The sequence below is a fragment of the Phyllobates terribilis genome, unplaced genomic scaffold (assembly GCF_046119375.1).
Source record: "Phyllobates terribilis strain yellow unplaced genomic scaffold, ASM4611937v1 Scaffold_52__1_contigs__length_9100884, whole genome shotgun sequence".
Taxonomy (NCBI): Eukaryota; Metazoa; Chordata; class Amphibia; order Anura; family Dendrobatidae; genus Phyllobates; species Phyllobates terribilis.
In genome coordinates, this window is record NW_027362812.1 from 8,914,613 (window position 1) to 8,928,983 (window position 14,371).

At 43.6% G+C, this 14,371-nt stretch overlaps 7 non-coding genes across 7 annotated transcripts; all 7 read right to left on the reverse strand.

The window, feature by feature from the left end:
- Nucleotides 1-4,606: 4,606 nt before the first annotated feature.
- Nucleotides 4,607-4,797, reverse strand: LOC141191941 (U2 spliceosomal RNA). The gene has a single exon (XR_012265637.1). It is a non-coding gene; the product is annotated as a U2 spliceosomal RNA (small nuclear RNA).
- Nucleotides 4,798-5,912: 1,115 nt separating this feature from the next.
- LOC141192052 (U2 spliceosomal RNA) lies at nt 5,913-6,103 on the reverse strand. Its single transcript, XR_012265746.1, has one exon. It is a non-coding gene; the product is annotated as a U2 spliceosomal RNA (small nuclear RNA).
- A 1,115-nt stretch (nt 6,104-7,218) lies between these two features.
- On the reverse strand, nt 7,219-7,409 carry LOC141191942 (U2 spliceosomal RNA). Its single transcript, XR_012265638.1, has one exon. It is a non-coding gene; the product is annotated as a U2 spliceosomal RNA (small nuclear RNA).
- Nucleotides 7,410-8,524: 1,115 nt separating this feature from the next.
- On the reverse strand, nt 8,525-8,715 carry LOC141191943 (U2 spliceosomal RNA). The gene has a single exon (XR_012265639.1). It is a non-coding gene; the product is annotated as a U2 spliceosomal RNA (small nuclear RNA).
- Nucleotides 8,716-9,830: 1,115 nt separating this feature from the next.
- On the reverse strand, nt 9,831-10,021 carry LOC141191944 (U2 spliceosomal RNA). Its single transcript, XR_012265640.1, has one exon. It is a non-coding gene; the product is annotated as a U2 spliceosomal RNA (small nuclear RNA).
- A 1,115-nt stretch (nt 10,022-11,136) lies between these two features.
- On the reverse strand, nt 11,137-11,327 carry LOC141191945 (U2 spliceosomal RNA). The gene has a single exon (XR_012265641.1). It is a non-coding gene; the product is annotated as a U2 spliceosomal RNA (small nuclear RNA).
- Nucleotides 11,328-12,442: 1,115 nt separating this feature from the next.
- On the reverse strand, nt 12,443-12,632 carry LOC141192142 (U2 spliceosomal RNA). The gene has a single exon (XR_012265828.1). It is a non-coding gene; the product is annotated as a U2 spliceosomal RNA (small nuclear RNA).
- Between the last annotated feature and the right edge of the window lie 1,739 nt (nt 12,633-14,371).

Sequence of the window (14,371 nt, forward strand, 5' to 3'; positions counted from 1 at the left end):
CTTTATCCTTCCTCAACATACACAACAAAGGTTCAATTGCACAAATAAAAGCCACAGGGGATAACGGACACCCCTACCTCACGCCCGAATGCACATTCACTCTCCTACCGACATAACCGTTCATTAAAACACAACTATAAATATCTGTATATAGACTTCTCACTCTCCCAACAAAATCAGCAGGAAAACCCATTCTCAGCAACACTCTAAACAAAAAACCATGCGACAACCTATCATACGCCTTTTCAAAATCCAGGCTCAACAAAAACACACTCTTCTTCCGGCTCATACAATCCCATAGACAATCTCTCAATATACACACACACTCGTGAATCCGTCTCCCAGGTACTGCACAACACTGCTCATCCCCAATCACACTCTCTATCACATCACGCATCCTATTTGCCATTAATTTTGCGTAGATCTTATAATCACAGTTCAATAATGTTATTGGCCTCCAGTTTTTCAGACTCTTCAAATCACCCTTTTTCGGAATCAATACAACCATACCTGCACGCATACTACCTGCCACCTCCATATTTTCCCACATATACTTACAAAAATCCACAAAATCACTCCCAATCACATCCCACATCATGCGGTAAGATTCTACTGGAAGACCATCCTCCCCCGGCGTCTTATTCAAAGCCATACTACACATAACCTTCCATACTTCATCACTTGTCACAGCATCCATCAGCCTCTCTCTTTCCGCCTCATTCAATTTACTCTCTAACGTACTCAAAACATCATTCTCCAAACACTCATCCCTCCACTTTACAGCATACAAATCCTCATAAAACTTTGCCACTTCCTCACACATATCCTCTCCACTCACCTCGCTTCCATCTGCTCCATTCAACACACACATATTTTGCTTTTTCCCAAAAACCTTCTTGAAAAAAAAACGTGAACATTTTTCATCATACTCCAAATTATCAACTTTTGCTCTAAAGACAATACTCCTCCATTTTTCCAACAAGAACTCATGAACCTCCTTTTTCACTTGTAAAATATCCTCCTCCACCTCCATCCCTCCCTCCCTCAATTTATACAAGAAACTTAAACGTGCATTTAAACTCACAAAATGTCTCCTCTTGACTGCTGCCATCTTATAACCCAAATTTTTGAAAAAAATTTTTGTCTGTTTTTTAACCCAATCCCACCACCCACAAACATTCCCAAAACCATTTTTACACTCACACCACTCCTCATACCGTCTTGCATATTCCTTTCTTACTTCCTCATACTCCAATAACTTAACATTCAACTTCCACAAACCTTTCCCAAACACCCCATTCACATTCACATCCAACTCACACGACATGCACACATGATCTGAAAACAAAACATTCTCCTGCTTATAGTCAACAGGAATCATATTTTTTGAAATAAAACAGTAATCCAATCTAGATTGTATTCTTCCACTTTCGGAAAAGAAGGTATTTAACAAAGGCCTCACTTTACATACACTTTGCATATCATGCAAATCAAAATCACTAACCAACTCTAACAAAGTTTTCCCAGACACATCCACATTCACTCTCCCCACATCACAATTCATATCACCCACAATCACCACAGGCATTCTTCCCGGAACAAAAAGTTTAATTTTTTCAAATAACTTTTTCCGGTCATTTTTCTCCACCGGCGCATAAACATTAATAACACAAAATTTAACATTTTTATACTCAAAATTTGCTAAAATGCACCTCCCCACATCAATCACCACATAATCACTCAAAACCACCTCCCTCCCTTTAACTAAAATCCCCACACCATCATTTTTATTACATGCACTCCCCGACCACACAGATGCTCCATGAGACCATTCATCTCCTCTCACCCCATCCACCACTCCACACTCTTGCAAACAAAAAATCGATGCATTCTTCATAGCCAAAAAATCAAAAATTGCAGCCCTCCTGGCCTTATTTTTAAACACTCTCACATTTTGTGAAATTATAGTAAAACCCATTTTTTCCTTTTTTAAACCTCCTAAAAAAAACGAAAACAGAAAAGTTACAAAAACACTGCAAAAACTCCACTCACAAGAAAAAGCCTTTGACTTAAGTCAAAGCTTATAATAGGCATTATCACGCATATTGCAAGGCAACCTTAACCAGCACCCCCACTATCTTCTTCCACCATCTGAACCGAGCAACTCGTTTCCGAGCCGCTAGCAGCATCACCATCACCCCACCTTGCTTTCTTGGCACCCACTTTTCGCTGCGGTGCCTTGATATCTTCTTCATCATTTGCCCCACCACCCTCCCTGTGACATTTTCTACTCCCCCCACCCTCATCGGAGAAGTACTCCTCAATATTCTCAGGATCTGAAGGGTGTGATGACCCTTCCCCAGTTTCCATACAATCTGCAGCATCTACAACGTCCTGAAAGTCCAACGTATCCGGACACCTTCCTTCTCCCGCTGCATTCATCTGCCCCTCCATTCTCCTCAATTCTTTCACAAGCTCCTTCTCCATTTTAGGTGCCTTTTTCTCCTTCTGGTAAGCAGGCCTCAGACTCACAGTTTCAGGGGCAGACCTTTCACTCCGCCTCCTCTGCTCTCTCTCCATTCTAGCAGTTTCTCTTTCTATCTGCTGCAAAACCCTCCTCTCCTCCTCCTCCTTTTTCCTCTCCTTATCAGTTTTCCTGGGCACACCCTGCGGGCAATCTTTAAACATGTGCTCACCACTTCCACACATGTCACAAGCCTTGGGCTTCGGGCACGCACTTGCCACATGCCCCTCCTCTTTGCAGTTACGGCAACATTGCCCTTTCTTACATGCATCCTGCACATGTCCAAAGCAGTAACATTTCCTGCAATACATAGGCTGCCCTACATAGTAAAGGAAGCCCCTATGTCCCGCCACAGAAAAATTCGCAGGAGGATGTCTAAAGCCTCCCACACTTCCAGGATCCTTCTTCAGTTTCACCCGAAACTTGTATTTGCAGTTGAAAATACCTAAAGAATTAAACTGCTTTTCCCCTTTACGCACATAATCACAGTACCGTGCAAGGAAGCCTTCAAGCAATGCTGGCTCAGTAAAAGGGTTATAAACTGTTACCCACACAATCTTTTCTTGAAGTCCAAACAAGGGTTCAAACCACACCCCTTCCAAGAAAGGATCATCAGTGTGACTCCGAAGCCACTCAAACACATCAAGGCAGGTATTTTCTTCTACAAAAGTCACGTCATATGTACCTGATTTAGGAAACTCGTTGACGCTGTAGAAGTCGCCTCGTTTTGCTCCAGCTTTTCCTTCCAAAAGTTTCTCCACGATGAAGGACACATTATTCCTCTCGGAAACTGATGGATCCACTCCAATTCGGATAGTATTCTTCACGAAGTTCATCTTCAAAACCTGTCGGTATAATACCACAGAAAATCGCCAAATCCTTTCGCAAAAAGGCCTGGATTCCTCCAGAGAACTCGCACCTATCAGGCTGCAACCAAATGGTCTTAGCCAAAAGGCCGAGAAGCGATAACCAGAATTGGTTTCAAACTACGGAGCCACCCAAGGATCCTGAAAAGTCCATTTGTGGAGATGAGCTCCTGGACTCCCGTTAAGAAGACATGTTGTCAACCTCTAGATCCCTTACATGCCTGCACTTTTCGGCTTGCTGCTGCTGCAATCCACGCGTTTTAGATCTGCATAACTCCACCTCTTTAAACACAGCACCTTCACCCCCTGCTGTTCCCACCCGCCTCAACACCGTTGGAAGGGAGGAGAACCAATTAAGGCGGGGGGTGGGGTGGAACGAGCAGCTGTCTACCCTTAGCAGGAGGGCTCCTGATTACATACCTCTCCTGCTGCTGCTGCTGCTGGCTGTCCAGCAGCAGACTGAAGGTGGCTGCTGCTGTGCACAGGTATATAAAGGCTCAGAGCCTATTATGACACGCGCAGCCAGCGTTCCATTGCCACATTCCATCTACTGCAGGCAGGATACCTGGCTGGCTGAATGTCGCTGAGAAGCTCACAGAGACCGCCATAAGCAACAGTTTAACAGAATGCCACAGACTAATCAACCAAACTTTTTGGGTTGGGTTCTCTTTTATAGTCTGCAGGCATTAAATGAAAGAAGTCAGTGTTCCAGCAGAAGGAGACAACGTTTCAGAAAAGGCATTGTAGCAAACCAAAAAAGAAATTTTAAGCGCAGCAGAGTAACCAGCGCACATACCTGTTAGCTCAGGTGAGTTTAAAAGGCTGCTGTTGATAACAAGGGCATTTGCTAAATAGATGGTGTGTGTGCAACAATATACTGAAAGGTCAATTATATTGTGCAGCTTATCTCACCACCTGTAGTTATTTAGGTGAAAGCTCCAAAATGCTTGCCTAATATGTCTGTTTATCCAAAAGGAAGTAAAAAGGGAGAGCTAGAAAGATAGCATTGCATCACATTACATGGCAATGCAATGCACAGTTGCTGAAGTTGAACCAAAATGAGCTTGTAATCTGGCTTCTGCAACTTTGAACATGAAAAATCCAATGAGGAGAAGAAAAGCAAAGCCAAAGAGTCCATCCCAAAATCCGACAAACAAGCAAAATGAACAAAAAACATTGAATTCAATTCTTTCTGATTTTAGAAACTGCATTAAAGAAGGGGTGCACCGGTCCTGGAGATACTGCAATACCAGGTCAATGCGTGGAGTGGACAGAGCAAGCTCTTTTTCCATCTCCCTGTTCTAAAAATCCATTTAATATATGGTCCCCAGATAGGGGACGTATCAGATATTAAACTGATAAGAACAGATACTACACTTGATCTTAGCCAAAAGGCCGAGAAGCGATAACCAGAATTGGTTTCAAACTACGGAGCCACCCAAGGATCCTGAAAAGTCCATTTGTGGAGATGAGCTCCTGGACTCCCGTTAAGAAGACATGTTGTCAACCTCTAGATCCCTTACATGCCTGCACTTTTCGGCTTGCTGCTGCTGCAATCCACGCGTTTTAGATCTGCATAACTCCACCTCTTTAAACACAGCACCTTCACCCCCTGCTGTTCCCACCCGCCTCAACACCGTTGGAAGGGAGGAGAACCAATTAAGGCGGGGGGTGGGGTGGAACGAGCAGCTGTCTACCCTTAGCAGGAGGGCTCCTGATTACATACCTCTCCTGCTGCTGCTGCTGCTGGCTGTCCAGCAGCAGACTGAAGGTGGCTGCTGCTGTGCACAGGTATATAAAGGCTCAGAGCCTATTATGACACGCGCAGCCAGCGTTCCATTGCCACATTCCATCTACTGCAGGCAGGATACCTGGCTGGCTGAATGTCGCTGAGAAGCTCACAGAGACCGCCATAAGCAACAGTTTAACAGAATGCCACAGACTAATCAACCAAACTTTTTGGGTTGGGTTCTCTTTTATAGTCTGCAGGCATTAAATGAAAGAAGTCAGTGTTCCAGCAGAAGGAGACAACGTTTCAGAAAAGGCATTGTAGCAAACCAAAAAAGAAATTTTAAGCGCAGCAGAGTAACCAGCGCACATACCTGTTAGCTCAGGTGAGTTTAAAAGGCTGCTGTTGATAACAAGGGCATTTGCTAAATAGATGGTGTGTGTGCAACAATATACTGAAAGGTCAATTATATTGTGCAGCTTATCTCACCACCTGTAGTTATTTAGGTGAAAGCTCCAAAATGCTTGCCTAATATGTCTGTTTATCCAAAAGGAAGTAAAAAGGGAGAGCTAGAAAGATAGCATTGCATCACATTACATGGCAATGCAATGCACAGTTGCTGAAGTTGAACCAAAATGAGCTTGTAATCTGGCTTCTGCAACTTTGAACATGAAAAATCCAATGAGGAGAAGAAAAGCAAAGCCAAAGAGTCCATCCCAAAATCCGACAAACAAGCAAAATGAACAAAAAACATTGAATTCAATTCTTTCTGATTTTAGAAACTGCATTAAAGAAGGGGTGCACCGGTCCTGGGGATACTGCAATACCAGGTCAATGCGTGGAGTGGACAGAGCAAGCTCTTTTTCCATCTCCCTGTTCTAAAAATCCATTTAATATATGGTCCCCAGATAGGGGACGTATCAGATATTAAACTGATAAGAACAGATACTACACTTGATCTTAGCCAAAAGGCCGAGAAGCGATAACCAGAATTGGTTTCAAACTACGGAGCCACCCAAGGATCCTGAAAAGTCCATTTGTGGAGATGAGCTCCTGGACTCCCGTTAAGAAGACATGTTGTCAACCTCTAGATCCCTTACATGCCTGCACTTTTCGGCTTGCTGCTGCTGCAATCCACGCGTTTTAGATCTGCATAACTCCACCTCTTTAAACACAGCACCTTCACCCCCTGCTGTTCCCACCCGCCTCAACACCGTTGGAAGGGAGGAGAACCAATTAAGGCGGGGGGTGGGGTGGAACGAGCAGCTGTCTACCCTTAGCAGGAGGGCTCCTGATTACATACCTCTCCTGCTGCTGCTGCTGCTGGCTGTCCAGCAGCAGACTGAAGATGGCTGCTGCTGTGCACAGGTATATAAAGGCTCAGAGCCTATTATGACACGCGCAGCCAGCGTTCCATTGCCACATTCCATCTACTGCAGGCAGGATACCTGGCTGGCTGAATGTCGCTGAGAAGCTCACAGAGACCGCCATAAGCAACAGTTTAACAGAATGCCACAGACTAATCAACCAAACTTTTTGGGTTGGGTTCTCTTTTATAGTCTGCAGGCATTAAATGAAAGAAGTCAGTGTTCCAGCAGAAGGAGACAACGTTTCAGAAAAGGCATTGTAGCAAACCAAAAAAGAAATTTTAAGCGCAGCAGAGTAACCAGCGCACATACCTGTTAGCTCAGGTGAGTTTAAAAGGCTGCTGTTGATAACAAGGGCATTTGCTAAATAGATGGTGTGTGTGCAACAATATACTGAAAGGTCAATTATATTGTGCAGCTTATCTCACCACCTGTAGTTATTTAGGTGAAAGCTCCAAAATGCTTGCCTAATATGTCTGTTTATCCAAAAGGAAGTAAAAAGGGAGAGCTAGAAAGATAGCATTGCATCACATTACATGGCAATGCAATGCACAGTTGCTGAAGTTGAACCAAAATGAGCTTGTAATCTGGCTTCTGCAACTTTGAACATGAAAAATCCAATGAGGAGAAGAAAAGCAAAGCCAAAGAGTCCATCCCAAAATCCGACAAACAAGCAAAATGAACAAAAAACATTGAATTCAATTCTTTCTGATTTTAGAAACTGCATTAAAGAAGGGGTGCACCGGTCCTGGAGATACTGCAATACCAGGTCAATGCGTGGAGTGGACAGAGCAAGCTCTTTTTCCATCTCCCTGTTCTAAAAATCCATTTAATATATGGTCCCCAGATAGGGGACGTATCAGATATTAAACTGATAAGAACAGATACTACACTTGATCTTAGCCAAAAGGCCGAGAAGCGATAACCAGAATTGGTTTCAAACTACGGAGCCACCCAAGGATCCTGAAAAGTCCATTTGTGGAGATGAGCTCCTGGACTCCCGTTAAGAAGACATGTTGTCAACCTCTAGATCCCTTACATGCCTGCACTTTTCGGCTTGCTGCTGCTGCAATCCACGCGTTTTAGATCTGCATAACTCCACCTCTTTAAACACAGCACCTTCACCCCCTGCTGTTCCCACCCGCCTCAACACCGTTGGAAGGGAGGAGAACCAATTAAGGCGGGGGGTGGGGTGGAACGAGCAGCTGTCTACCCTTAGCAGGAGGGCTCCTGATTACATACCTCTCCTGCTGCTGCTGCTGCTGGCTGTCCAGCAGCAGACTGAAGGTGGCTGCTGCTGTGCACAGGTATATAAAGGCTCAGAGCCTATTATGACACGCGCAGCCAGCGTTCCATTGCCACATTCCATCTACTGCAGGCAGGATACCTGGCTGGCTGAATGTCGCTGAGAAGCTCACAGAGACCGCCATAAGCAACAGTTTAACAGAATGCCACAGACTAATCAACCAAACTTTTTGGGTTGGGTTCTCTTTTATAGTCTGCAGGCATTAAATGAAAGAAGTCAGTGTTCCAGCAGAAGGAGACAACGTTTCAGAAAAGGCATTGTAGCAAACCAAAAAAGAAATTTTAAGCGCAGCAGAGTAACCAGCGCACATACCTGTTAGCTCAGGTGAGTTTAAAAGGCTGCTGTTGATAACAAGGGCATTTGCTAAATAGATGGTGTGTGTGCAACAATATACTGAAAGGTCAATTATATTGTGCAGCTTATCTCACCACCTGTAGTTATTTAGGTGAAAGCTCCAAAATGCTTGCCTAATATGTCTGTTTATCCAAAAGGAAGTAAAAAGGGAGAGCTAGAAAGATAGCATTGCATCACATTACATGGCAATGCAATGCACAGTTGCTGAAGTTGAACCAAAATGAGCTTGTAATCTGGCTTCTGCAACTTTGAACATGAAAAATCCAATGAGGAGAAGAAAAGCAAAGCCAAAGAGTCCATCCCAAAATCCGACAAACAAGCAAAATGAACAAAAAACATTGAATTCAATTCTTTCTGATTTTAGAAACTGCATTAAAGAAGGGGTGCACCGGTCCTGGAGATACTGCAATACCAGGTCAATGCGTGGAGTGGACAGAGCAAGCTCTTTTTCCATCTCCCTGTTCTAAAAATCCATTTAATATATGGTCCCCAGATAGGGGACGTATCAGATATTAAACTGATAAGAACAGATACTACACTTGATCTTAGCCAAAAGGCCGAGAAGCGATAACCAGAATTGGTTTCAAACTACGGAGCCACCCAAGGATCCTGAAAAGTCCATTTGTGGAGATGAGCTCCTGGACTCCCGTTAAGAAGACATGTTGTCAACCTCTAGATCCCTTACATGCCTGCACTTTTCGGCTTGCTGCTGCTGCAATCCACGCGTTTTAGATCTGCATAACTCCACCTCTTTAAACACCGCACCTTCACCCCCTGCTGTTCCCACCCGCCTCAACACCGTTGGAAGGGAGGAGAACCAATTAAGGCGGGGGGTGGGGTGGAACGAGCAGCTGTCTACCCTTAGCAGGAGGGCTCCTGATTACATACCTCTCCTGCTGCTGCTGCTGCTGGCTGTCCAGCAGCAGACTGAAGGTGGCTGCTGCTGTGCACAGGTATATAAAGGCTCAGAGCCTATTATGACACGCGCAGCCAGCGTTCCATTGCCACATTCCATCTACTGCAGGCAGGATACCTGGCTGGCTGAATGTCGCTGAGAAGCTCACAGAGACCGCCATAAGCAACAGTTTAACAGAATGCCACAGACTAATCAACCAAACTTTTTGGGTTGGGTTCTCTTTTATAGTCTGCAGGCATTAAATGAAAGAAGTCAGTGTTCCAGCAGAGGGAGACAACGTTTCAGAAAAGGCATTGTAGCAAACCAAAAAAGAAATTTTAAGCGCAGCAGAGTAACCAGCGCACATACCTGTTAGCTCAGGTGAGTTTAAAAGGCTGCTGTTGATAACAAGGGCATTTGCTAAATAGATGGTGTGTGTGCAACAATATACTGAAAGGTCAATTATATTGTGCAGCTTATCTCACCACCTGTAGTTATTTAGGTGAAAGCTCCAAAATGCTTGCCTAATATGTCTGTTTATCCAAAAGGAAGTAAAAAGGGAGAGCTAGAAAGATAGCATTGCATCACATTACATGGCAATGCAATGCACAGTTGCTGAAGTTGAACCAAAATGAGCTTGTAATCTGGCTTCTGCAACTTTGAACATGAAAAATCCAATGAGGAGAAGAAAAGCAAAGCTAAAAAGTCCATCCCAAAATCCGACAAACAAGCAAAATGAACAAAAAACATTGAATTCAATTCTTTCTGATTTTAGAAACTGCATTAAAGAAGGGGTGCACCGGTCCTGGAGATACTGCAATACCAGGTCAATGCGTGGAGTGGACAGAGCAAGCTCTTTTTCCATCTCCCTGTTCTAAAAATCCATTTAATATATGGTCCCCAGATAGGGGACGTATCAGATATTAAACTGATAAGAACAGATACTACACTTGATCTTAGCCAAAAGGCCGAGAAGCGATAACCAGAATTGGTTTCAAACTACGGAGCCACCCAAGGATCCTGAAAAGTCCATTTGTGGAGATGAGCTCCTGGACTCCCGTTAAGAAGACATGTTGTCAACCTCTAGATCCCTTACATGCCTGCACTTTTCGGCTTGCTGCTGCTGCAATCCACGCGTTTTAGATCTGCATAACTCCACCTCTTTAAACACAGCACCTTCACCCCCTGCTGTTCCCACCCGCCTCAACACCGTTGGAAGGGAGGAGAACCAATTAAGGCGGGGGGTGGGGTGGAACGAGCAGCTGTCTACCCTTAGCAGGAGGGCTCCTGATTACATACCTCTCCTGCTGCTGCTGCTGCTGGCTGTCCAGCAGCAGACTGAAGGTGGCTGCTGCTGTGCACAGGTATATAAAGGCTCAGAGCCTATTATGACACGCGCAGCCAGCGTTCCATTGCCACATTCCATCTACTGCAGGCAGGATACCTGGCTGGCTGAATGTCGCTGAGAAGCTCACAGAGACCGCCATAAGCAACAGTTTAACAGAATGCCACAGACTAATCAACCAAACTTTTTGGGTTGGGTTCTCTTTTATAGTCTGCAGGCATTAAATGAAAGAAGTCAGTGTTCCAGCAGAGGGAGACAACGTTTCAGAAAAGGCATTGTAGCAAACCAAAAAAGAAATTTTAAGCGCAGCAGAGTAACCAGCGCACATACCTGTTAGCTCAGGTGAGTTTAAAAGGCTGCTGTTGATAACAAGGGCATTTGCTAAATAGATGGTGTGTGTGCAACAATATACTGAAAGGTCAATTATATTGTGCAGCTTATCTCACCACCTGTAGTTATTTAGGTGAAAGCTCCAAAATGCTTGCCTAATATGTCTGTTTATCCAAAAGGAAGTAAAAAGGGAGAGCTAGAAAGATAGCATTGCATCACATTACATGGCAATGCAATGCACAGTTGCTGAAGTTGAACCAAAATGGGCTTGTAATCTGGCTTCTGCAACTTTGAACATGAAAAATCCAATGAGGAGAAGAAAAGCAAAGCCAAAGAGTCCATCCCAAAATCCGACAAAGAAGCAAAATGAACAAAAAACATTGAATTCAATTCTTTCTGATTTTAGAAACTGCATTAAAGAAGGGGTGCACCGGTCCTGGAGATACTGCAATACCAGGTCAATGCGTGGAGTGGACAGAGCAAGCTCTTTTTCCATCTCCCTGTTCTAAAAATCCATTTAATATATGGTCCCCAGATAGGGGACGTATCAGATATTAAACTGATAAGAACAGATACTACACTTGATCTTAGCCAAAAGGCCGAGAAGCGATAACCAGAATTGGTTTCAAACTACGGAGCCACCCAAGGATCCTGAAAAGTCCATTTGTGGAGATGAGCTCCTGGACTCCCGTTAAGAAGACATGTTGTCAACCTCTAGATCCCTTACATGCCTGCACTTTTCGGCTTGCTGCTGCTGCAATCCACGCGTTTTAGATCTGCATAACTCCACCTCTTTAAACACAGCACCTTCACCCCCTGCTGTTCCCACCCGCCTCAACACCGTTGGAAGGGAGGAGAACCAATTAAGGCGGGGGGTGGGGTGGAACGAGCAGCTGTCTACCCTTAGCAGGAGGGCTCCTGATTACATACCTCTCCTGCTGCTGCTGCTGCTGGCTGTCCAGCAGCAGACTGAAGGTGGCTGCTGCTGTGCACAGGTATATAAAGGCTCAGAGCCTATTATGACACGCGCAGCCAGCGTTCCATTGCCACATTCCATCTACTGCAGGCAGGATACCTGGCTGGCTGAATGTCGCTGAGAAGCTCACAGAGACCGCCATAAGCAACAGTTTAACAGAATGCCACAGACTAATCAACCAAACTTTTTGGGTTGGGTTCTCTTTTATAGTCTGCAGGCATTAAATGAAAGAAGTCAGTGTTCCAGCAGAGGGAGACAACGTTTCAGAAAAGGCATTGTAGCAAACCAAAAAAGAAATTTTAAGCGCAGCAGAGTAACCAGCGCACATACCTGTTAGCTCAGGTGAGTTTAAAAGGCTGCTGTTGATAACAAGGGCATTTGCTAAATAGATGGTGTGTGTGCAACAATATACTGAAAGGTCAATTATATTGTGCAGCTTATCTCACCACCTGTAGTTATTTAGGTGAAAGCTCCAAAATGCTTGCCTAATATGTCTGTTTATCCAAAAGGAAGTAAAAAGGGAGAGCTAGAAAGATAGCATTGCATCACATTACATGGCAATGCAATGCACAGTTGCTGAAGTTGAACCAAAATGAGCTTGTAATCTGGCTTCTGCAACTTTGAACATGAAAAATCCAATGAGGAGAAGAAAAGCAAAGCCAAAGAGTCCATCCCAAAATCCGACAAAGAAGCAAAATGAACAAAAAACATTGAATTCAATTCTTTCTGATTTTAGAAACTGCATTAAAGAAGGGGTGCACCGGTCCTGGAGATACTGCAATACCAGGTCAATGCGTGGAGTGGACAGAGCAAGCTCTTTTTCCATCTCCCTGTTCTAAAAATCCATTTAATATATGGTCCCCAGATAGGGGACGTATCAGATATTAAACTGATAAGAACAGATTTTTTTTTTTTTTTTATACCATTCAGTAAAATTTTTCAAGCAACAATCAATAGTATAAAAACTCATACTACGTTGCCCAGTCTTACATCATAATGGTACTTTCTTTATTTCATATTTATAACTTTATACTGAAACAGTTGTAATACCTTTTGAATGGACAAAAAACTATAAAACATACCATTATCATAAAAAAAGACAGATCACAACACTTAAACAAGGACTTACTGGTACTTTACCAGTGACCTCCATTTTTTTACTTTCCAAAAACCTTCTGAATCAGAGCCACCACCGCCACGGCTGTCCCATAAATAAACTATGTATAACCTTGACAAAACCATCCTAACACAATTATTAACTGAGATTATTTTCCTTTTAAATAAACACAAATTCCTAACGTCCCACAGACTTTCTATTACACATGCCATTATCAACCACAACAATCTCTCTTTCACCCGGCTACTTGCACCCATCTCAAACATTACCACTCTCCAATTTATAAAATTCACGCCCGCTAGTTCCTTGCATAAACCACCCACTCCCTTCCAAACACTCTGAGCATAATCACAATTCCAAACCAAATGCATAACAGTTTCACTCGCCCCACATCCATCCCTCGGACATACCTCTGTTCTAATCAGATCCCTCCTCTTCTGTACCTCTCTCACAGGCAAAATCTCATGCAAACTCATCCATACGATATCACGCTGCCTATTCGATATTCCTTTTATACTCAGGTTCCTCCATACACACAACGCTTCACTCGATCTCAAGCCCCTAATGTTACATTCAAACTCTCTAACACGCATCCTTCTCCTTACATTCCTTATCACTTTGAAATCACCCATAGGAACATCCAACAAATCATGCTTGACAACAAATTTTTCAACAAACTCATACCACACTGGACATTTAAACGAAACAGGCACTCTTGCATCCCTTCTCATCCATTTCAACCCAAACAACATCCATCCAGCCATATATTTAATCATAAAAGCCGTCTTGTTATCCATACCTAACAGAACAACCACCGTTTTAATATAATTTAAACCAAGACAAAATTCAAAATTTGGGAAATCCATTCCCCCATGTTCACGTAACTTACACAAATATTCCCTTTTAAGTTTCTCCATCTTACTTCCCCAATAAAACGTAAAAATTAGCTTCTCAATCCGCCTAAAACCCCTATAAGGGGCTGGAAAAACCACTGACACAAAAAGTAACATAGGAAGAATCACTGACTTAATAATAAGGACTTTGCCTGACAATGTCAAGTCCCGTAACCTCCAAAAATTTAACTTCTGTTCAATCCTCTTACCGCATTCATCCCAACTCTCATTCCCTTTCAGATCTTTGTTAAACCATACCCCCAAAACCTTAATAGCACCTTCTTCACATATCACACCATCCATCCTAACACTCGAATCCCCGAAACACTTAAAGCTACACTTCCCCCAATTCACCCTAAAACCAGATGCACCACAAAAGAAATCTAAAAGCAACCTTGCTCGATTCATAGCAGCCATATTATCACTCACCACAACAACATCGTCCATATACTCCATTACCTTTACAGTCTTTCCACCACTCCCTGGGATCAGAAGACCATTCATCACTTTCTCTTTCCGAATCATGCACAACAGGGGCTCAATCACACTTATAAACAGGACAGGGGACAACGGACACCCCTGCCTGACCCCTGATTTTATGCACACCTTCTCACTCAAACATCCATTCACTAACACTTCACTCACCACACCATCATACAAACACCTTAT